Source organism: Vulpes lagopus, chromosome 10, assembly GCF_018345385.1.
Source record: "Vulpes lagopus strain Blue_001 chromosome 10, ASM1834538v1, whole genome shotgun sequence".
Taxonomy (NCBI): domain Eukaryota; kingdom Metazoa; phylum Chordata; class Mammalia; order Carnivora; family Canidae; genus Vulpes; species Vulpes lagopus.
The window spans coordinates 91,759,166-91,784,012 of record NC_054833.1 but is presented as its reverse complement, the minus strand read 5'-3'; the positions used below and the strand labels follow the sequence as shown (position 1 = coordinate 91,784,012).

At 45.3% G+C, this 24,847-nt stretch overlaps 1 protein-coding gene across 6 annotated transcripts in view; it reads left to right on the top strand.

Annotated features, from left to right (window-relative positions):
• Window positions 1-260: 260 nt before the first annotated feature.
• Window positions 261-24,847, top strand: part of LOC121499627 (BTG3 associated nuclear protein) — a 105,699-nt gene continuing 81,112 nt past the window's right edge. For 4 of the 6 annotated variants that reach the window (XM_041770486.1, XM_041770485.1, XM_041770484.1 and 1 more), the window contains exon 1: window positions 261-387. The gene's annotated coding sequence lies outside the window, so the exon portion shown is untranslated. Of the gene's footprint in view, window positions 388-825; window positions 1,455-24,847 lie in introns of those variants that run through there. The other 2 variants (XM_041770483.1, XM_041770482.1) reach the window with 2 other exon arrangements.

Sequence of the window (24,847 nt, the reverse complement as noted above, 5' to 3'; positions counted from 1 at the left end):
TTCATTCAGCCTCTGAAGAAACGTAAATTCCTCTCGCGGTCCACCGACGCGACTTCTCACGGGGCTAGCGAGGAGACGGAGCGCGCGCCGGGAAAGGAAAGATTCCAGGCCCCAACCGTGGCGCGGCCGGAGGACGCGTGCGCATGCTCGGCGGTCGCCGGCGCCGGCGAAGGCGCGCGCGGGAGGCCTGCAGCGGCAGGCCCCGCCCCCTGGCCCGGTCCCCGGGCCGGGCGCGCCCCGCGTGAGGAGCCTGCGCAGACGGGGCGGGGCGGAGGGCCGCGGGGAGGGACTCGCGGCGCCTGCGCAGAGCGGCGGCTTCTCTCGCGAGGACGGACGCCATTATCGCATCTCCCCGACAAACACCACGAGAATTCCGCAGCCCACACGGTAATTGCAGCTCCCGCAGCCGGTCGCGTCTCCACCTCCCCCTTCCCGCGGGGCGAGAGCGAGAGCGAGAGCGAGATCTCCCCTCCTCCCTCCTCCCTGCGCCCTCCTCCGGCCGCCGCGCCCGCGCCCGCCGCCCCCGCCCGGGACGCCCTGCGCGGCCGCCCAACGGCCCGCCGCCTTCGGCCCCGCCGGCGCGCCCCGCTCCCGGCGCCCTCCCCGCCCGCTCTGGCTCCCCCGGCCGGCGGCCGCCGCCGCCGCCCCCGCCAGCCTCCCCCCGCCCCCGCCCCCGCCCCCGCCCCCCGTGAGGGCCCCGCGCCGCGCCGCGGACGGACCGGGGCACAGGCCTCCCCTGTCAGCCGGCGCCCGGGGCCCGCGGGCAGGCCGACCTGCGCCCGGTGTGCCCGCCCCGCGGGGCCGAGGGCTCACGGAGAGGGGAGGGGAGGGGAGGGCTCAGGCTTGGGGAGTGCGGCCTGGGGTTTGCCTCGAGCCCCCAGTCCCGCCCCGCCCCGCGCCCGGTGGGCGCCCTGCACCGGGCGCTCCTCGAGGACGCGGGGGCTCGGGGGCTGCCGGGGGGCTCGGGGCTGGCCGCCCCTGGCGCCCCCTGCACCGGCTGCACCCCCAGGCCCGCCTCGGGGAGGGCCCCCGGCCTCGCCAAGGTCGGGGTAGTCCAGGGGTCGCCCCAGGTGAGGGACACGGGGGACCGACGCCCATTCCTCAGCCTCCGGACCGCCCTGCATTGGAGGATCTAGCGGCGGGGAGACAGCGGAACAGCCCCCGAGATGAGGCGTCTCTGTTTAGCTTCGTTCTCCCTTGTGTCGCACTAAAGTGAGAACATGTGCTCAGGATGTTGGATTCCGCCAACATCCCTTGGCCTTAGGGTCTGGAAGTGGCCGCCACGCGCGCGCTCTGTGCTGTGGCTGGGCCTGCGGACCACTCCCAGGGCTTCTCTTCGCAGCCATCTGGAGAGGCGGAGGTGGCCACCTTGTAGAGAGAGGTGACCGGCGCCTGGAGGTTAGGACGCTCGTCCGAGACGCGGAGAGCCAAGGCCTCGAACTCCTCTCTCCGAGGTCCGTGCTCTTAAATAATAATACATCTATCAGTCATGCACACGGTAAACCCTCAGTGGGAAACTTAGGTTGAAGAGCAACAGCCCCGTCTTACTCCTCAAAGACTTAACATCTTTTTGCTCTTGGGGAAGGTCTCCGTGGCTCTGGAGAGTACCTTGGTATTTTATTAGTCTTACACATTGTTGACATTCTGTTATCATACGATGATTGAGCCCTTCCTATCATATCCCACCTTTTCTATCCCCTTAATTCACTGTGTTCACTAAACTCAGATTAAGACCGAGCAAATCTTGTTTTTCACTTCTACAGCTTTCTGTTTTTTTCTGTTGTTTGTAGTGGCCTTTCTTTTTCTTTGCATTTTCTGTTCCCATTGACTCTTTACGTTGTAAATTCTCAAGGGATAATGTCATCTCTCCAACTCCCCACTCCTCCCTCCCCCCCCCCCCCATTCTCCTCAGCCCTCTGTCCTCTTTTTCTAATCTGGATTGATTACTCAGGCCAGTACAAGTATTCTTCTGATATTTTCCTTTATTATACATCCCAGTTTGTACAGGATTCCATGTTTTAATCTTGGCTTTCTTCATTTCAATATCATTTCTGCCAAATAGTCTTATTCCTTTTGAGTAACTCCTTACAATCCTCTTTGGTGTTAGGACATTTCCAGACTGCCCTAGGATGTGGAGTCTCACTGTGGATGTTCTGTGCTTCTGGGCGCTTTCCCTTCAGCTCTGGGAAATTCTCTTGTATCTGAGAATTTCCCCTGCATTTACTCTTTTATTTTGATGATGGACATCTTGGATTGACCCACTGAATCTTTTGTCTTTATCCTCTTTTGTCATTTTCTTCTCTTTTTTGGGAGAGGGCTTCAAGTTATCTTCCAATCCTGTTTAAAATTTTTTATTTCCACAGTTGAAAATTGATCAAGAACTTATGTGTTCTCCCCACCCCCTCCCCCATAGTAGCTACTTGTGAACATATTCTTGATTTTGAGGATACCAACATGGAATTTTTTCAATTCTTTTGTTCTTTGATTTCTTATTTCCTCTAGTGCCATTGTTGCCTTTTAAAAAATATTGGCTTCATACTTCATGTGGCAAATATTCCTTATTGTTGTTTAAAGCAAGAGGAAATGGGCAGAGAGCTCTGAGTCTGTGGGGCTGGTTTTGAAAATGTGTGGGTCTCCCCTCAAGTCATTGGGAACTTGTTAGTGTGTGGGACTTTGAGTGCCAGATTGCAGAGACTTTTCCTGTAGGCCTTACAGCTTAAGACAAACCCCTTTGATTTGGGATTGGTCTACCTGGTCTAGGGAGGCTTCTGTGAGCAGGAACAGCCTGTGCTCTGCTGAGTGTTCTGGCCTGCCACAGGCTTACCCACTTTGGCTGTACCCACTCCTGTATGCTCCAGATTGTGGTTTCCTTTGCCTCCATTAGATCCTATCAGTCTCCCAGAAATATGCAAAGTATCTTGTCTGTGTCATATTTTCTTTCTTGCGGGATTGTTATATGCAATTAAAAATTAATTTAATGGGATGAGCAGAGATCACCTTTGTGGCAAGTCGCTCCTTGTGAGCAGGAATTACAGAGCCCGTTCTTGTCATTCTGCTCTGCTGCCTCTCTTGGTAATGGATGCCATCCGTCAGTGGAACCGTTGCCCTGATCATTGTCCCCGTGGTCATCTCCGCGTTGCAGTGTGGGCGGATGTTGTGTGTTCCTCCTGGAGGTTCTGGCTCTGTAGCCTTGGAGGCATGCCAAGCTCAGCCGGGGAAGGCCAACCATAGACAAGTGTAGCAAAGGTTGTGATTTCAGACTCTAAGGTTGTCTTATCACACTGGCTTCTTATACCATGTCATTGTACTAAGGTAGCACTTCAGTGTGCCAAGTTTAAGGATTGCCTCTAGTTAAGCAGTGATTACTGTACATGAAGTGTAATCTTGGTGCATTTTAGTTAGCTGTCCTTCGAAAGTTGTGTACAGTGAAATATGTCAGCTATATCTGTCAGGGCCTAGCAAGGCCCACATGAGGTGGTTCATGGGCCAGTGACATTACCATCACTGGGTGTTTGAGAGAAAGGCAAACTCTCAGGCCCCTACCAGACATATGGAATCAGAATCTGCAGCTTTGTAAACTTTTAATTTTGAGACTTTTAATTTTAGATTTACAGAAAAGTTGCAAAAATAGTTCACAGAGCTTCCCTGTTCCCGTCACCTTCTTCCCGTAATGCTGACTTCTTACATAACCAGATATCCATATGAAAATCAGGAAATTAACATCGGCACAGTACTGTTAACTAAAGTACAGACTTAACTGAATTTCGTAAGTTTTCCATTAATATCCTTTTTCTGTTTCAGGATCTAATCCAGGATCCCACTCTGCATTTAGTTGTCATGTCTCCTGAAGTCTCCAATCTGTGATCTTTACATAGCCCCAAAGTATCTCTCTAAAGATATTTATAAATTACAAAGGGAAAAATGGTAACTTCACAGTGGAAAAACCTACAAATAGCACTTTAACATCACCAGTAATAAGACATATGATATCACGTACCCCAGTGTGATACACTGAGACAAATGCTTACCATAGTTCAGTCACGAGAAAACCCAGATTGAGGGTCACTCACCAAAATCTTAACTGGTGCTCCTCAAAAAGTATCCAGGTCTTGAAAAAACTGGGAAAGACTCAATTTGCTTGTAAAAAGATTGCTGGGTGTGGTATATGCCCTTTGATGCAGAAGAAATACTTCCTGTGCTAGATGGTCACCAAGGAAATAAGATAAAGCACAGTCTTGTTTTGTGGATTGCTACTTGGGTGCTTCAGGCACAGGTTCTGGGTGAGGTGTGGTAATGGTTTAGTGATAGCACCCAGTATAGCTGAGAAAGCCATCATCTTTAAGGTCTTTGTCTACAGTGTATAAATCCTGACAACTTTAGCTGTATGGTTATATACATGACCCACAAGAGTAACTTTAAAATGTACACATAACTATCAGTTTAGCTACTTAAGTCTGGGAAAAATAAACATTTTTCTCATTTTGAAGGAGCTCCTGGGGGAAAATAACACATTAAGGTTTTCAATGAGAACTTCTCAGATAAAAGCTTTAAAAAGTCCTCCCTATGACAGGTAAATAAAGATCGTTATTGTGTTCTCTGACTTCATGTATATGATGGTCATAACAAAATCACATGATGGATTGTTCATTGGAAGTACTCTGAACCATTCTGAAATGTTCATTTTCTTGGGACGTGAGGAGGAGTTTTAGGGAATCTGAGAGCCAAGTACTGAGTGGGATCATATGACTGGAATTTGCTCTTAAAAAGCTACACTTGTTTTTTTGTTGGGGGCCAGTACCTGGAGGTTATTTAGCTCATGGCGGAGAATTAGAATCAGCAGTCACCCCTACTTTTCAGGTGATAAAATACTTAACCCTTCGGTTTTCCACTTTTGACAGGCTGTGAAACCAGTTAAAAATTAGAGCTTTAGCTAATACACTATCTTTGCCTCGCCTTTTGGCTCTGTTCATTGTCCAGGACTATGCCTGGCTTTTCCGGGAGAAAGTTCTTGACTCCTCACCCCTTGTGCAGTGGTGAAGGTATGGCCTCCTCACAATGCTCCAGAGTACACCTCTAAGAGGAAGCAGAACTGGGGATCAGCACCTGGAGCCTCCCATTGCTTGAAACCTGTGGATGTTGTTGAATTAAAATGTGATGGGAATGTTAAGCCACAAGCAGATAGTATGCCCAAAATATTGTGATATCGCATGAAATTGATTCTTCTTTTGAATTAATTTTTCTGCACCTTTCATTTCTATCCAGAGTCAAGAACTGTCTGATTTCATTAAATATTTTGGAGCCATATACCTCCATAGTAGAGTGGACAGTAAGATTCACTTTCTGACTGTAAGAAGTGTCACATTGGAGGGGAGAGGTGGTGGTGATGGTGGATGACTGGTGAATAACCCGTGAGCTCAGATTGCTCCCAGTGCATAAGTAATGGAAGAACAATATCCAACAAAGGTCCAGAGAAGGCAGAGATGAGAACGTGTGTTAATTAGATCACTGACAAAGTAGTAGGTGGAATGGATGCGTATGTGGAAATTGACTGCCATTTCCTTGCCTTATATTATCTTGTATTCGCATATAAAAGAATTGAGCACACTTAGAGCACTGGAAGTGAAGGTGGGTTGGACAGGGCCCCCAGTTAGACAGAGGTCTGGCCACAAGGGTGGGAGTGTGGTCAGGAAACCAAGACTATGTTGAGCCTATCAAGCTGAGGCCTCGGCATCTGTGGGCAGAACCCTGTACTGACAAACTGTTTAGTAATAAAGATTTATATTCTGTGCTTCAAAAAGTGCTGTTTGTGGTTTGTAGTGATTTTTCCTTTTTTCACAAGGTAGAAAATCATCAAATAATTTGAAGCAAAGTTTAACCTTTCTGAGCTGGAAGGGGGTTTGGATGAAGCTAGCAAGGAAAACTTGGTGTGTGTACTGCTGGCACTCCCTCCCTGCTGTCAACTGTGTCCAGCGGGTGTGGCCAGAGCCCCAGGCATATGAACCTCACAGAGCAGGGACGGATGGACTCGGGCTGCGGTTCCTGCTGTCACCATGGTGCAGCCCTGTGATTCCGTCGGCAGGTGGATGGCCAAGATGCACCTGTCTGCTGTCACACCATCCTCCTGTGAACTCTCGTCGGCAGGAGCCGAGACTGGGCCCCAGGAGCAAAGTGCTGCATTAGGCTTCCTTGTCTGCCAGAACGCTTCCCTGGAGATGCTGTGTAATTCACACCCCTTGTGCTTTTACACTGAATTGGACAGAGAAGGCCGAGTGTCCTGTTGACTAGCTAAAAGTGGCAGCTGCCTGTTGGCAGTGAATTGGTCTTCTTAGCTTTGTAATTAAACATCTTGTGAATTTTTAAGATTTGTGACATTCAAGTAATTTTCACATTTTTTGCAAAGTGAGGGTTTAGTATGTTATTTTAGATTTGTGTAATTCAAACTTGTACAATGCAATCATCCTGTGTTAGGAGAAAGAAAGTGGAAGGGGCCACATAAAATAATAACAAGTATGTAATGCTTGGGGTTCCCTTCAAGCACAGCTGCTAATAAAAAGTGCAGTTAGACTTGGTTCTTGAGTTCTGGGGATCATTCAAGAACTCCGTAAGCCTGCTTTACCTTACCGGGATTTCTATGGATCCAACTATAACGAATCAGAAGCCACTCTCTACGGCTGACAAGAGGTGGAGCAGGAAGAGCCAGTGGAGACCTGGAGACAGTTGAACCGCCCTGTAATAATAGTGCAGGCACCTCTTTCAGAGCTCAACATCCCTGTTCTACGGTAATAGGTCCTGATTTCTTTATTCTTCAGTCTCGAGGCAGTTTCAAGATCTGAAGATGCCACCAATGTCTCCATAAACACTTTTGAGCTCTAGGGCAGAAGTCAATAAACTTTTTCTGTAAAGGGCCAGATAAGTGAATATTTTTGACTCTGGTGTCTCTGTCATAACTGCTCAGCTGTGCCCTTTAGGGTGGAAGCCAGCATGGGTGTAGTTGTTTTCTGGTAGAACTCTACAAAATAGCAGGATTTAGTCCCTGGGCTATAGTTTGTGAGTTCCCCAAGCTCTAAACTAAAAATACTAATGCAAGTTGGAGAAATAAATCAAAGTTGGGGGTTCAGTAACAGTGAGATGGTAGGAATACTTCGACTGATGCAAGTACTGTTCAGAGTGTGTCCTCCCCTTACGGGTGGTGGTGCTGTTCGCCAGCAGCATCGCGCTCTTAATTACAGACGTCGAGACTTGGGGCAATCTGGAAGAAGGCCACTGAGCTGTCTCATTCACCTGCTGAAGGTGCTGAGAGTGTAGGTCAGAAATTTAGTTCATTTTAGGGAAATCTTGGAAAGGAAGTGTCAGTGGCAGCCTTTCAGAAATAGAACAAGTGATGACAAAGTTGCCTTCAAATGAGAATGCTTCCATCCATCCTCACTGCTGTTCCATGGAGAAAAAGCCTCAGCATCTCTTTGTAGGAATTGGGTGTTTTCAGACTTAGAAGTTGCAGGAATATTACAAAGAATTGTGACAGTTTTCTAGATTTTTAGGTTTTCTCTCCTCTCTACGAATCTATGTGTGTGTATTTTTTTCCCTGAACAATGTAAGATATGATGCCCCTTTGGTCTTAAATCCTTAAGAGGCTGTTTTCTATATTCCAGGGATATTCTTTTATACAACCACAACATAATTATTAAAATTCAGAGTTTCTCATTGATACAACTCTATTATCTGAGCAACAGATTTAATTCGATTTTACTAGTAATTCCAGTGATGTCCTTAGTAAAAGAAAAAGGGACTCATACACTTTGATGCATCTGTTTTTCCTCAAGGATATTTTCCCTGGCATACGTAATCATAAATTAGGCCCACACTCCTTACAAACTATAAGTTCAGTAAAATTAAAAGTGTGAACTGTTGATGAAAATCACTGAATAACCATTTCTTTCTGCCCTTCTGTTGAGAGAGGAATGGGAGGACTCAGTAAAGAGACAGAATGCTAGCTCTTTCTAAGGTCTGCTCAGATCCTTAGCTGCATGTGTCAATGCATTGTGATTAGAATGTACTAGAATTGTGGGTCAGAAATGAACATGACCTCCCATGGTGTCATTACCTAGATTTATTTTTTAAAAAGTTAAAATTTCCTAAGGTTGCTTTCAGGTAGATGTTATCCAATTGGGCTAGGTAAGAGTTCTTTTCCAAGGGTACCTGGTTAGTGCTGGACCGTTTTTTTTTTTGTTTGTTTGTTTTTTAAATCAGAGTCTAAATATTTTGGGTTTCCAAGTTGAAATTTGTCCCCCTTGAAAGTCAGGTTAATGGGCTAAGGTGAAAACATTTTTGAGATGCAGATAAATTATGTCATGTGTCTTTTTTTTTTAAGATTTTATTTATTAGAGCACGTGAGGGAGCAGGAACAGGGAGAGGGGGTGAGGGAGAAGGAGAAGCAGACACCCCATGGATCAGGCAGCCCAAGGTGGGCCTTGATCCCAGGACCCCAGGATCATGACCTGAGTGGAAAGCAGACACTCAACTGACTGAGCCACCCAGGCACCCCTATGTCATGTGTCTTTAATCAAAGTGAATTATTTGGTGTAGCAAACAGATTTTCTTAAAATTTAAAAGTAAATATCATCTGGAAATAATCTTAACCTGTAATAGTTCTGGGCCCCTCCGCTGCTGTCCAGTCTGAAGTTGTGCTTGGAGTCCTGGTTTCCTTGGCCCCCTTGGTTGGTTCCCCCACTTAAGTCTAGACTAGAGTTCTGTGCTCCAGGTAGCAGGTGTTGAGATGTTTCTGGGTTTGGGTGGAGTAGTCCTCTCCAGAGAGGCGTTTCAGCTCTGTCGCCCATAAGATTGTCTTAATGTTATGTGGGCTAGGAGAGTGTTGGGGCCTGAGACCCAGAGCTCCTTGTTCTGGCTGTTTGGCTCCTGCAGGGAAGGGCAGGCCTGGCCCCACATGCCAGGTGGTGTGGTGGGGAGCACTCCTGAAACCCTCAGCTCAGCATTTACCAGGCTTGCAACCTGGACTCTCAGGTCCTCATCCCACCGCACACAGGCTTCCTGATGTTCTCGAGCCCCAATAGGAAGGCCTACTAGTTTGAAGAAGATATTTGACTACTAAAGTGGCTTTTAAAAATTAAACTGTAGATACATGCTTTACATGGACATTTTTGTTGGCATGAACTTTCAATCTTCTACCTGATCCAGTTAATTTTGGGGTTCCAAGTGGTTACTTTTTGTATCGTTTTCATGACTGAGTTTGGACTACATAATGAGAACTCTGAGCTTGACAGACCATACTGAGAGACCATAAACTTAGATCCCTGGGCCCTGTGACAATAGTGGCATGGGATGTGTCCACCACCCTTGAACCCGTGTGAGGGCTGTGCATGGGTCAGCCAGTGTCCCTGACATGACCTTAGCAAGTCTTCCTAGACTCTGTTTTCTGTTCTAGATCATATTAATTACTTCTCCTTGGTTATCAGCCGTGCCTCTGAGGGGTTGCACTTGCTTGACGTGTTGTGTGGATCAGAAACCTCTAGAACTGTCCCTGCATCTGCTACCTGTCATTGTTACTTATTTTAATGACTGCTCGAGTTGGGAGTTAATATTTTGTTTTTGTGTTGCCTGGTTAGGATTACAAATCCCCTTAACATTTTGGCATGTGCTAGTTGTTTCATTTGGTTTCTGTGAAACTGCGAGGTGGAAAAAGCAGATTAGGACACCGTAGTATCCTTACCCTTGGACTGCTGACCACCCTCCTCCCTTGGCTTTGCAGTATGTGGCATTGAGCAGGAGAAACAGATGGGTGATAAAAGGCTTTCAGTTTCCGGAGGGAGCTACAGGATAGATGGTTGGGTAGACGCCAGGGAGGAAGAGCAAGCGTGGGTGATGGATAACATATGGGCCCTGTTAGCAGGACACACAGGTTTGACTGGAGCATGCTCTGCTTCCTCCCCATCCCCACCCCCCATTTCTTCAGGATACTCTGGTCTCATTTCCCTTAGTAAACATTCATACTATGGTGCATCTAAGGGGAGTGTTTAGGAATGGGCCTGTCTGTAAAATGGGGGCACAACGGCCCCCATCCATTGTTGTGAAGACTGAATGATATGATGCTTAATACATGGCAACTCCTGTAATTACTGTTATCAACATCACCTTCTAGGTCCTGGGTCATCTTATGCTTGTCAAGCTTGTAAGGTGCTAGCTTAATTGAAATTTGCATGTAGCCAGAATTTTTTTTTTTTTAAAGATTTTATTTAGTTATTCATGAGAATACACAGAGAGGAAAGAGAGAGAGGCAGGGACACAGGATGGCTGTAGGCGGCGCTAAACCCCTGAGCCACCAGGGCTGCCCACCCCCCCTTTTTTTTTGTAGTCAGAATTTTGTTTGTGGTAAACTTACATCATAGAATCTTGAAATTTTAGAACTGGCCAGAAACTTAGAGGTGTTTTAAATTAGTAAACTTGCTAAGGAAAAGCTTGGCCATGCTTGTAAAGTACATATTTATTGTAAGTGCAAGAACCTGCAATGACTTTTGTGTTTCTGCTGTGAGGGACTGGTCAGTATGTGCTCCACGGACCACTGTCCCAGCAGCCCTCCTTGATAGGCATTAGGTTTCAGATACCCTCTTGTTCTCTTCAGGGAAGTGATTTCTCTTGCACTTTTTATTGTAAATTGTGGTAGATGCTGTAACTACACAGTGCTGTAATTTTTGTTGTTATTCAATGATACGTCGTTGAGAATTTTTTTTAAAGATTTAAAAAAAATGTGTTCATGAGAGACACACAGAGAGAGAGGCAGAGACACAGGCAGAGGGAGAAGCAGGCTCCCCATAGGGAGCCCGATCTGGGACTTGATCACAGGACTCCAGGATCACCCCCTGGGCCGAAGGCAGGCACCAAACTGCTGAGCCACCCAGGGATCCCCTACTTTGTTGAGAATTTTAAATCTTATTAGATGATTTTAGACAGTTTGCAATAGTATGAATTCTTATAATCTTAGGGTCAATATTTCTTATATGAACATATGTCTGTGGAGAAAGTGTTTGTCTTTAATTCAGTGTCATAAAATGAGCTATCTCGGATTTAGGTATATGATCATAAAAATCAATACAATGTTTCTTTGAAACATAGCTTTCTTCTCTAGAGGTGGAAAAATTGGCCCATGTCATCTCATGCATTTCCACACTTCTGAATGCCTTCCATCTTAACTGAAAAAATAGAGGTACAAGTACATCAAGTGTATAGGAGAGAGGTTGACTTTCAACTGCAGTCTCCAAGTATTGAATGCTTTTTTTTTTTTTTTTTTTAATGAGATAAAACCAAGATTTCTACTGTCCTATAGCTGAAGGGTTGAAAGACCTGTCAGGCCCAAGACCTGAAGCATGGGTTTCGGGATTATCTTTGTTTATAGGAACATTTGAACTGCAGGGTCATTCCTTTACTCAACTAGTATTTGTGGATGACTTCCACATGCCCAGCATGATTCTTGGCAACATTGGTCACCCAATGCCTACTGCAATGGTTTTAACATTAAAGGGAGACTTTCAGGCACTGGACAAATCCTTACAGCCCCAAAGCAGCCATAGACAGCATGCAAACAGCTGGGCATGGCTGTGTTCCAATAAAACTTTATTCATGGACACTGAAATTGAGTTTCATGTAATTTCATGTCACAAAATAGCATCTTTTTTTTTTTTTTTTGATTTGGCTTATGGGCTGTACAAAAACAGGTGGAGAGTTGCATTTGGCTTAGAATACATTTGTTAGGTGGATGAATAAAAGGAGGCTATCAAGAGGCAGATGGGGCAGAGCCAGATTGGGGAAGGTTTGAAACCTAGGGAGAAATTTGGATGTAACACTATAAGCAGAGGAGGGCATGGAAGGTACTTTAGCTAGACTTTGAGAGGGTGAGCTTTCTTTGGAAGAATGTTAATGTGGAACTTGTCTACGGGTGGATGAGAGAGGATTGGTTTCTTGCTTGAGCCCTCTGTGGCTTTGGGATGGACCAAGGGGACACTCAGCCTGCCAGATCAATGGACTCAAATTCAGATTGTGTTACAGGGATGATGGGGCACCTAGCAGACCAGGTGCAATGGAAGGAAGCAGGAGGAGGAAGTGGAGGAGGAGAAGGAAGAGGAGGAGTGAGGGAGGGAGGATGGATGGATGGAAGGAAGGAAGGAAGGGAGGGAGGGAGGGAGGGAGGGAGGGAGGGAGGAAGTCAGGTCAAAATCAGCAAGCATAAAGAAGCCATGGGGTTTGGTAATGGTTGGATACTTAAGGGCAGCAGAGCAGAGGAAGTTCATAAAAGTCTGCAGAGTTCTTTGTGGGAGGGGTTGGGAGATTGGTGGTATCTCCTTGAGCTTTCTTGGGGGAAGATTAGTGCTGGTGCAGGAAGAGTTCAGCTTTGAAAGTGTTGGAGTGGATTTTATTGTTAAAGGCCATAGTGTGTTTGAAATACGGGGTGAGAGGGCAAGGTGGGGGAGATGGGGATTACTCCCAATCATTGGTGTGTGAGCCTGCTGGCAGTCCTGGGAGACCATCCATCCATCTAGCATCCCAGGGCTATATCCTGGGAGCGGGGAAGGGGCCTCACTAGTGCCCCACAGTGTGTGGGTCATTTGGAACCAGGTGGATGAATGCTCCGCAGATGAAGGGGGGAGCGTTTGCAGGAGGGCAGAGGTACTGGGAGAAGGAGGGAGAAATGGAAGGGCTAGGGCCCAAAGGTACTCAGTCATTGATACAGGGCTCTTGTCTGGTCCCTTGGAGAAAAGCTCCAGTCTGACACTGAGTTTGGAAACAGTATTGCTTGAGATTCAGAGGGAGAGGGAAGAGACGTTGTGGATGGGCTTGGATGAGGGTTCCATAACATGCCTTAAGAGTTTGGCACAGGAGGGATGTTATGGCAGCTAGTGAGCAGCTAGTGGATTGGAGAGTTTTATTATTTTTGTTTTTTTCTAAACATTTACTTAAGAGCTTTTATCAGATACATTGCAGAGTAGTATAGGTTGTTCTTGTGTATCCATACCCAGTTTCTCCCTGTATCGTCAACACACACCAGCATGATGTGGGGCCGGGGCCGCGACAGGGAGCACTCCAGGCACTGCTTGGCCTGTCAGCATGAGCAGGTTCTGTGGAGTCAGTGGTTCTGTGCTGCCCTTCCTCCCCTTAATCCAGAGAAAAGTTGCTAGAAGACAGCAGTGAGTTCACAGGTGTGTGTCCTCCATCTAGACTCAAAAAGGATTAGTATTTTGGGGCATTGCTTCATCCATGTGTACAGGCACCCCTTGGATATACTGTGGGTTTGGTTCCAGACCTCTGCAACAAAGCAAATATCGCAATAAAGTGAGTCAAATGAGTCTTACGGTTTCCCAGTGTATATACATGTTTACACTATAGTGATTAAGTGTGCAATAGTGTGCGTTATGTCTAAAAAAGCAGTACACCTACCTTGTTTAAAAACACTTTACTGTTAAAAAATGCTAATCATCTTTGCTTTCAGTGAATCATAATTACTGATCACAGATCAGCACAAGTAATAATGAAAAAGTTTGAAATACTGTGAGAATTACACATTTTGGTAATTTTTGGTAACCTGTATTTTTTTCTGCTTTTGAAAATTAGTTGCAGAGATCACTGTATTTCACCACTAAATGCTTGAGTGCTCACGTCCTGAGAGCAAGAACATTCACATAACCTCTAAAAAATGAATATATTAAGTGTCACTGAAGATATTGTCCATATTTAAATGTCCCCCCAAATTTGTTTATGGCTGATGACCCCCACCACTAGGACCTCACTGCCTCTGGCAGATCTCCTTAGGTTTCGTTAATTGAGAGTGAGCCTCTGCTAGTTTTATGCTGTGGGCTTTTCCATGGTCCTGGCCAGTAGACCTGTACCTTTATCCTTTATCCCCTTCTTTCTGCCAACTCCCCAGATCTTTACGAGGGCTGTGGGGTAGCTGCCTCAACCTGTGTTCCCCTAGCTAGGCCTCTTCTTAGCTCTAGCTAAGCAGTAGATCCCAGGTGGATCCCAATTGTCACTTGTACTTAGTCACTATTTTATTGAGTATCTTAAGGGCAGGGCCATGTTCTCTTTCTTTGTAGCATCTGTTGGGCGCAGTGCCCAGTGGTTATTTTTTGAAGAATGTGGGAATGAACGCAGGAAGATCACTTAATATTGTGTGAAAGAGTTCACAGAGACTAAAATTCCTCCTAGAATGAAGAAACAAGGCTGAAATATTTAAATCTGCAGTTGGGTGTACATTATCGTACTCCTGTATCTTTGGCAGAGGTAGTATTTTATGTTGTCAGAGTAAATACGTAACATCGTGAACAATTTATAGCTACCAGGGAAGAATTAAAATATGGGTATTATAATAGTAAACACCAAAAATTTTATTGCAAGGTAAACACAAGCTTCTCTAGTGTATTTACATTTATCTTTGGCAGTTGGTTAATCAAATAAAAGTTGCTTGTAATTGTTTATGGTTTGTATTTTATACCAGAAGTTATCTGAAATTCACTTTAAGTCATACATGTTTCTTATGCTTTCTGGATATACAATACCTGAAAGCAGTGGTTGTTAAAAGTGTGGTCCAAGGAACCCCATGGGTGTCCTTGAGACCTTGACAGGGGGTCTGTGAGATCAGACGGTTGTCATAATGATCATAAGAGGTCATTTGCTTTTTTTGTGTGTTGACATTTGCACTGATGGTGTGGGGTTGATGTGTCAAAGCTGCTGCCGCCTGGCTGCAGTTGGGTCCTTCTGTTCTTCACTGCAATTAAAAAAAGCCATTTTCACCTAAAAATGTCCCTGATGAAGTAGTAAAAATTCATTTATTAGGTCTCAACGTTTGAGTACAACTCTTTTTAATACTCAGTGGGACAAAACAGGAAGTTTGTGGAAAACACTTCTACTGCATTTCAGAGTTGGAGCATTGCCTGGAGGACAAGCTTTTCTGCACTTAAGTTGCTAGCTGAACTAGCCCTGTTTTTTCATGGACCAACATGAAAGAATAATTGATAAACTACGGTTATTTCTTACTAATTGAACAAAGTTAGCCTGTTACTTCAAGGAAAGCAACTAATGCTATTGCTGAAGAGAAAATTTGAGCTTTCAAGTGGAATTGGAATTTTGCAAAGTATGTCTCTGCCACTGTAATCCTGACAGCTTCTCAGTACTTAAAGATGTTTCTGATATCAGTGTTAATATTAATGAATGCAATGCTGTTGATAACACATAATGAACTGCGTTTGGAAAACTTGCATGACTCAGTGAACCAGTATTTTCCAAATGATCAATGCACGATGTTGCAAAGTTGCATTTGGGTGGAAGATCCATTGAAAGTTCAAGACAGACCAATGGATTTGAAAGTAATAATTTGAAAGTAATAAAGTAAAAAGTTTACCGATAAGGTTTTAGATTGCACACTGCAACAAGATTTCAGGGAAAAATAAAACACCTGTCGAGTGTTGGTATTGTCTTAACAAAGAGTCTTAACAAAAGTTTTCTGAATTGGCTCGTAAAATATTGTCCCCACAGGACTTCTTTGTGAGGGTGGGTTTTCTTTGTGTGCATCAACCAACATATTTCCTAGTGTAAGATTGAAAGCTGACAGATATGAAAATCCAGTTGTTTTCCATTAAGTCTGACATGAAGGAGCTGTGTGAAAATGCCAAACTACGTCCCTCTTCTTGCTAAGATTTTGCTGCTGCTGTTTTGGAAACTATAGTTGTTTATCGTAAAAAATATTTTACATATAATATGTTGATTTTTATAATTTTTTGTTGATTTCTATAATTTTTAAATGAATAAAGAAGTATTCAAACATTTTCTGTTCTAATTTCAAATATGGTAACTACTGATGGATATACCTATACAAACACAGGCTTCTTGGGGACCTCACTCACTTTACGATGGTAAAGGGGGTGCTGAGCCCAGGATGCATGTGAATTGGGGCAGTAGGTGCTGTGGGACCAGTTTCAATGCAGCCACTTTTCTTTCCTGCATCATGGTTGGTATTTGAGGAGGTGTGTACCTTTTGGAAAAAATGAGTAAAAGTGGCAAAGTTAATCAAACATGAACCCTAAGGAGAAGGACCTGCATCTGAGGCCCATTTGGCATTCTTTTTCTAATTTTAAATGTAAACACATCTGGGCCAGCTGTCTTAACCAAAGAATGGTGTGGCTGGGTTTTCCCAGGAAGAAGGGGAAACCATAGGAAGAAGGGTTTCCTACTTCCCAATTTCCTTGTTTACCTGTCCCCAGACAGGGTGTTGATAGTTATATATTCCCTTCCTTCCCCAGTTTGTCTTTTGTATACTGCCTTCCCACCCTGCATTGATTTCAGAGAAAAAAAAAATAAGCAAGCTGCGTCTTTTTCACATAATTATCTTAATTATGTTCTTACTACACTTATATCCAAAAGAATTTGACCTAATGGAATGATCTTTGGTTTCGTGGAGGTTTCCCTTTTTCTGGAGATTCAGCTTCAGGTTTACTTAGCCACTTCTTCACATGGAAATGGAAATAATTGTTGTGATTTTTATGGTGTGGGCTTGACATTCCTGCTCAGGTGCACACAGAACCCCCAGCAGGAGCCATGCAAGATGAGAGGCGGTGGCTCTAGGGGCGCTGGGCAGGCTGCAGGACCTCTGTGCTGGCGGTCCTCCTCTGCACTGCGGTTTCAGGGCTCAGCATCCATTCGGGTGGTGGTACCCTGAGACTCTTGGACTCGTGTAGGGACGCTCCTACCCTCAGAATTGTTCATTCAGTTCACATCTTCGTCATGGACAGTGTGAAGTCACACCAGTAGTCTATTTTGAGGCCCCTCCAAGCTAGGGTCATGCCTGACTTTCTCCCCCGTAACTGTGCCTCTTCCGCTGGCCACGCTGTGTGTATCTGATGGTGGGTAGCTTACAGTAGTAGCACAGAGTCACTTCGCTGCTGTGGGAGGTTGTGTGGAAAGACCCTCATCCAAGACATTCAGCATCAGGCTTAATATAAGAAACAGCTTTGTGGGCAGCCCTGGTGGCTTGGTGGTTTAGCGCCGCCTTCAGCCCAGGGCATGATCCTGGAGACCCTGGATTGAGTCCCACATCTGGCTCCCTGCATGGTGCCTGCTTCTCCTTCTGCCTGTGTCTCTGCCTCTCTCTCTCTCTCTGTGTCTCTATGAATAAATAAATAAAATATTAAAAAAAAGAAACAGCTTTGCAAAGAATTTCTGCCCTAAAAAAACTGGTGGGAAAAAGAAACCTGTACATGTGACATCCCTGAGACAGACCAAGTGATGTTGTTCTTGTGGTGCCAGAAGATCCCAGCGTAGACACAAGGAGGCTTTCTTTGTTTTGCTTATTTTTTTCTTGCTGCCTTTTTCCTAATGAAAGCTGATAGTCCGGGACGCCTGGGTGGCTCAGCGGTTGAGCATCTGCCTTTGGCACAGGGCATGATCCCGGAGTCCCAGGATCGAGTCCCACATCAGGCTCCCTGTATGGAGCCTGCTTCTCCCTCTGCATTTGTCTCTGCATCTCTATCTCTCTCTCTCTCTCTCTCTCTCTCTGTCTCTCTCTCTCTGTCTCTGTCTCTCATAAGTGAATAAAATCTTTTTTTTTTTTTTAAAAAGCTGATAGTCTGTCCATAGCATTTTGTGCTTTTACCTTTACTGCTAAAGTCAAGTTGCATGTTCAATTACAGTAGCTTTTCTTTTATTCCTGTTTTAATGGCCTTGTGGTTTTATTTTTTGAATATCCAAAATATTTAAAAATTAGCAAAATTAAAAATAAATTTGTGGTTCTGTATTTCAACTGATGAACAGCTGCTAGTGTCTTCTGCTGACAACTGATGAGCAGTTTGCCTTATTTTCATTGTTAACAACTGAAAGTGCCGTTCACATGAAGGTCGCTGTCATAAACTAAACAGACTTGGGACTTAATTATAGTCTAGTCTTTATTGGAACCAAGACATAGATCTAGTACTTTGAAGACTTTACTCTCTGGCTCTTAAGTAGACATGCTGACAGTCCTAGTTCTGCATTGATGTGTGACCCCACTGATAAGTCCAGTGGATTTATCATCCAGGTGCTTGTCGTGGCCCAGTGTGTGCCAGGCTCTGTGCTAGGCAGGGAGCAAAGTGATTGAAATTTCTGGAGCTTCTCTTCCAGTTAGGGGAGACAGGTGCATATGTGGTGAGTTAGGCTTTCAGTGCCTTGTGACAAAGCAGAAGAGGGGAGCAAGGAGCCATGCAGGTGCTGATGGTGGGTTTTGAATGGGTGTAGTTGTGTCTCTGGGAAGATGGTGTTGGGCAGAGGCATTAGCTGGCAGAGGGCCCAGTGGATGTTGGAGGGCTGGGGCTCTGAGCTTGGACAGGTCCAGCAAGGAGCCGTGGGGAGAGCCTGAGGGGCACCGGAGGGTGCCAGCTGGTACACAGTTGTCTTCAGAGTGCCAGAAAGCTCATGAATTAGGAAGAAGCCTTTGGTGGGCTTTGAATAGATGAGAGATGTGGTCTGACATGTGTTTTAATGTGATCTGCATGGCTTTTTAACTAGGTATTGGGAATAATTATGGGGCAAAGACAGAGCAGGGAGATTATGCAGAGGACAGTGCACAAATCCAGATGTGAGAAGATGAGGCCAGAGTGCATGAAGTGAGAGATATGCCCACAGCTTGCCTATAAGAGGGACAAGAGCCAAGGACTGAAGGTTTTGACATGGAGAGTCGGAGGAGCAGGGTGGTTGTGGGGTGGGTATTGAGTGCAGTTCAGGTATGTTGAAACTGAGACCAGACACCCAGGGATGGTGTCCAGGACACTGTTGGCTACGTGGATCTGGAGTTCACGTGAGAGGTCTGAGTTGAAGGGTGGGCCTGCGTTATCAGCCACAGATGGTGTTCCAGTGCTACTGAGTGAGAAGAGGTCCTCCACTGAGCCTGGGCATCCCGCCAAGTCAGGAAGATGATGAGCACCCCCATAGAGAGAAGGGAAGGCAAGAGAGAGGCAGGTGGAGGAGGTGGGAGCAAGCCTGTGCCCGTGTTGCTGGCGGGGAGCATGGACCCACCTGGTTGGTCTAATTGGGCTAGGTTCTACAGGGAATGGAGGCAGCAAGTCTAGGCAGCTGTTAGGGGGGTGGTTTGCTCTGAAGGGGAGGAGCAAGATGGCCAGCTGAGCCCTGGGAAGGAGGGGCTGTGATGTGGAAGGGGGAGCAGAGAGGGAGGTGAGGTGGGGAGGGCAATGGCGCTTCGGGAGCCCCCAGAGCTGTGTGGATTGGAGCACATGGCCGGCTGAGGCAGTTGCCTGGTATTTGTCAGGATTTGATGTGGTTGGACTTGTCTAAATACTTACTGGTTTTAGAGGGACAGTTTCATAGTGATAATAATACGTGCTTACAGAAGACTCAGCACTCAGCTGAGGGAAGATAAAGGATGAACGTTGTCTGTACTCCCCCTCCCTGCCAGATACCAGGAAGTTCACCATGATGCCTTTACACATGCACATGGCCTGTGACTCCAGACACGCAGTTATTAGAAAACGGGATTGGGATCATATATGTACAGTTCTATAATTTTCCTTTCATATATATATATATATGTATATATGTATATGTATATATAGTATATATATATATTTCTGTTAGTATTATATTCTGGAGATCTTTGCATTTGGTTCACATATTAAACCAGTCTCGCTCACATTAATGAGTGTAGTGTTTTACAGTGTGGTGTGCCATTGTTTATTCCACCATTCTCCGGAGATCGAGCACTTCGGTTGTTGATTTGGGTTGGTGGGTCCTTTTTTCATGTGCCCCAGGGGAGATGCTCTCTTCATGGGCTTGCTAGGGTCGAACTGGTCATTTCCATCAGAGACTTTATTGACATTAATCTCAGCTCAGCTGCTTTATTGTATTAAGACTGGACTACCTCCAGGACTTCTGAGAAATGGTAAATTTAATTTGCCAAAATGGCAGCCGCATGGAGTACTCTGCTCCAGTTTTCTTGGGCCTGTTGCCCTAGTTTTTCCTATTCAAACCTTCACTGTTAGCAGAATTTTAAATGACTCTCTCCTGGCAGCTGAACCGTTCTGAGTAAACGACTTGGATAGCGTGTGGCGTCCTCATTGGGAAGAGCTTGGGATTGAGGATTTTTATGGTGAGCTTGGAGGATTTTCTTAAGCCGCTCATAGAACTTTCAGAGACCAGGAAAAAGCTTGAACTAGGTGTTTGAAAACTTTCCGTTAGCCCTTCGTGAGGGATGCTATTTAACCTGGAACCTGTGAACCCAGGGCCATCTGAACGGACTTGAGGGTGCCACACTTAAGGTTAAGGCTGACTGCGTGTGACAGGTTCCAGAATATGCTGTTTTAGAGCAGGTGGTTGGTTATTTTCCAATGAGGGAAGTCTGAGGCTGGTAGTCCTGGGACATGTGGCAGCTTCCGTCTTGTTCTTTGCTCTGCTCTTCTAGTTCTTTCTGTCCCACCCTCATCTCTGGAGTCCAGCAGCAGGAGGACAAGTGGGAGGGCCATGGCCACATGCCAGCTGCCCTGTAAAGAGGTGTCCTGGAAGCTGCCATGCACCATGCCTGCACTTAAATCCCATCGGCGAGAACTGGTCACTTGGCTACAGCATGCTGCAGGAGTGGCTGGGGTAGGGGGTGGGGGGTGTCTGCCTGGTGGCCTCATGTCCCAGGAAACGAGGACTCTTACCCCGAGCATCAGGAGAACAGCTTCTGGGATAGGCAGCTATGGTTGGTGTGGGTGAAGCTCTGAAACTTGGCATAATTTTGTCTCTCTGTGCTTTTTTTTTTTTTCCTGGAAAAGAGCTCATAGCGTTTTATTTTGTTTTAGATTTTGAAAGCAGTCAGCGACCTGAAAACGTTTAAATCCACCCCTCAAAGGTTGGGTGGGTGGTATTATCTCACTGAGGTCTTACTGCCTACATTAAGCGATTCACTGTGTCCTTTAACAGTCTTCGCTTAGGTTCTTGATTTGGACAAAGGAAGACCAAGTTTATGGCATGAGGAGCTCTTAGAGGTCATCTTCAGAGGACACAGAGGTAGCACAACACCTGTTTCTTCACATCTGACAGGCTCCCATGTCCGCTCTGCCCACTAGATATCCCTCTCACGGATGAGCACAGGCAGCAGCGTTCAGAACTCTACTCTGCAATTGAGGCCGGAATGGGGAATCCCTAGCAGTTTATGCCCATATGTTTAGATGACCAATATTTTTTTCTTCTTTTCTTTCAAGTAGGCTCCACAATGGGTGTGGGGCTCGAACTCATGACCCTGAGATCAAGACCTGAGCTGAGATCGAGCAGGATGCTTAACTGACTGAGCCATCCATGTGCCCCTATTTGACCATTTTTAAAAAGTGCTTTTTATTTCTGAAAAGGTGATAAATGCACAGGATAAAAATGCAGATATTATAAAAAGGTGAAAAGGGAAAAATAATTTCCTGTCCCTTGTATGTCCCAGGAATAGTCTGTGCATACTTAGCCTATGTCTTTAAGAAAAAAGCATGCTATACACTTCTGCCCTGCTTATGTCATGTAATTCCACGTCTTGGGAGGTGTTTCTTAGAGGCATCTGCCTCGTTCTTACACACAACTGCTTGGTGTGTCCATTGTGTGTGCCTTGTTTTAAAAACTCCCTGTTGATGGACACATAGTCCACAGTCCCTCTTTTGCATCTAAAGCAACGCCTCCATTGTTATAGGTTCTGTGGTCTGCAGATCTCTGCACGTGGATATGAATGTGGGTGCTGGAAGGATTCCTGAGTGGTATGTGGGGTCTGGGCCATGGCCATTGGCATTGTGATTGCCCTCGCCTGCTGCCCTGGAAGGAGCCATACCCATCTACGTTGGCCCTGGAAACATTGGAGTGCGCCCACCCCTCACCCTCCTGGGACACACGTTGGTGCTCCCCTGTCTGATGGTGGAAGATGATGTCTTGTTTAACTTTGCAGTTTATAAATTGTGTGAAGGGTTGAGTTCTTCTCATGTTCAAAAGCCTTGTGCCTTCTTTTTTCTGTAAATTCCCTCTCATTTTATATGCTCATTTTCCATTAGGTTTGTTGGTTCCATTTCTTGCAAAGTCACTCCTTCGTTTCTTAGTGGCAATACTTCCATGCAGAGATGCTTCTTACCATGGGACTGTTTTCTCTGTGGCACAGTTTAGGTAGAAAGCAGGATAAGTGTCCAATCCTTTTTTTTATCATCAATGTTAATAGTTAATGACTGGGTTTGTAGCACCTTCTGAAGCTGACCTTCTGTGTTGTTAGTAGCATGAGGTCATGAACTTAAAAATAGTTTTTTGAGTCCACTGACATGGGTAACCTTGTTGATGGTCAGTGTTTCTTTCCTCTTTGGCGAGGAGGAGCTGCTTCATGTTGACTCTGCGCCCTCTGCGACGACCCCAGTGTCTGTCATAGCTTCCTTACCTCTGGCCTGGCCAGATGTTCCGGGCTCACTCTGCTTCATCCTCGTCCCAGACCTGGACTCAGTAGTCCTGGAAGCCCGGATTTCTTCTGGTGAAAAGTGGTATTTAAGCATCACAGTGTGGGCTCTCGGGATACACATTTGCTCCTGATTCGACCACTGTTTCTTTGCCTTTTTGGTGAATTCTTTCTTTTTAGAGAATTAGAGTGTGTGTGCAGACATACAGCACATTTGTTCGTACTTGCGACCCAATGCACAGCCCCAGGGTGTTGTCTGACCTCTGGTTCTGCTTTCCTGGTTCCCAAGGAGTCAAAGAATGATAGAGTTGGAATATCCCGGAAGTCCTTATCTGCACATAGGGTGTTCTCAGGAAGGAATTCCAATGCCACCAGTCAGTGTGATCACAGAAAGTTGTTGGTATTTATTTTGTGTACATTCTTCCAATTTTTCTCCCCATTTTAAACAGTTAAAATTATATGTATATCAATGGGCATAGGACTCTTGTGTACAGTGCTTTTCCTTTATATTCTTCACTTAGTTCTGCTTGTAAGTCTGGAATTCTTGCCACTAACCAGTTCTTTTGTTGTCTCTTCAAGTGATTTTGGTTTTCTGAGGTTTGTTTTCTCGCAGTTTTTTCAGGAAGGGTTTATGGAATACACTCCTGAGTACTAAATGTTGATAAATGTTTGCTGCCTTTACACTTGAAAGTCATTTTGTCTGGATATAAAATTCTTGCCTCATGTTTCTTTGAGTATCTTATATATGTTAGTCTATTTTTTTTGTTGTTGTTGTAGTTTGATAATTTTTCCCCCTACTTTAAGTCACCTGGTCTTTTAGCTTGGATGTGTAAAGAAATTTCTCTCTTTTCTCTCAATAATGTTTTCATTAGAATGTATCTTGGGATTGGGTATCCGTCTTCACCTCCCCCCCCCCCCCCCCAAGTTTGTGATGTGTCTCTTTAGTAAGTAGTTTCAGAGTTTCCCCCTTCCAGAGAGTTGCCTTGACTCACACTCTTGGGCACTCTGTCCTTGGGCTTTGCCCTCCTGGAGCCGCCACCTCCACGTCCACTGGGCCATCTTTGCCCACTGTTTGTGCTCCTCTTTCTTGAACTATTTTCTTTCATCTCTTATTCTTAAAATTTTCCTCCACTTCTCATTTCCTGTGCCTGGTTCCTTTTGGTTTCCTTCATCTCTGACCCTCTTGGGTTCTATCCCTGCACTTTTGTACTTTGTAATGCTGGCTTAGGGTTCACCGTGAACCTTGTCCCTCAAAGCATGCTTTCATGGTCTTTAGTGGCATTATTTTCCTCTTTATTCTCTTTTAAAATATATTATCTTTGCATGAGATTGGACTTCAGTGTTTTCTGTTGTTCATTTTCATGTGGAATTAATTTTCCTGAATATTTAGAAGGCAAGCATGATTTAGAATAGTTTTTTCTAATTTCATTGTTCTAGAGCTCTATATTCTATTGATTTTAGAAAGTTTTAAAATGCAGCAGTTTATTTTCTGAGCTCTCCTGGCTTTGATTTTTTCCCCCATCTCCCATCCCCCCCCCCCCCCCCCCCCTTTTTAAAGTAGGCTCTACACCTAACATGGGGCTTGAACTTACAACACTGAGATCAAGAGTCACATGCTATACCAGCTGAACCAGCCAGGTGCCCCTTTCTCTCCCACCTTTCATTTCATTCCCACCAATCAGACTTTCATTTTCCTCTCACTTTTCCCTGTCCTATACATCTGGTATTCTATTCCTAGTCATTTCTTTTTAGTGTATTTAGCCTAGAAGGGAGGATAATTAGCTCTGAGAGTTCCTGGGGCCCAGACTGTTCTAGGCCTTCTGGATGCTTCTGCAAAGGCCTTTGCAGTTTTCTGCCTTTGGACTCTGCTCACCTCCTGGTTGCAGCTGCTGTCATCAGGTGGACCGATTGCTTCTTTCTGCTTCCTGCTTCATCCCTGCTTCCACCACAGTGATCTTGTAGCTCTCAGTGGTTTATCCCAACTTGCTGGTATTTTGGGGCTCATTAGGAACACCTCATCACTCAATCTTGTTGTGGATGTTGACCTGGAGTTTGTTCTTACTATCCTAGTTGCTCATATGTTTTTATGGGTGGGGGGGTTGGGGAGGGTTGGAAACCTACGGCACTCTGTCCTGGTGCCTGGGGAGGCCTCCTTTCCCTTCCCCGTAGTGTGTCATCAGTTTCTCCTTTGTTGAGGACCCTTGGTGCTTGAGTACTTCATTCAGTGTTGTGTCAGGTGTATTAGCTGTGAATAAAAATGCCTTTGCGATCTTATATTTGATCGTGCATTTATGTAAAAATGTTACACATACTCTATAAAGGAAGGTTTAACGTAGGAGCTTAACATATGAGTTCCTCCTTTTACAAATTTTGTCTCTAAGAAGTTCTATAAATTTTAAATCTGGTTGAAGGAGAAGA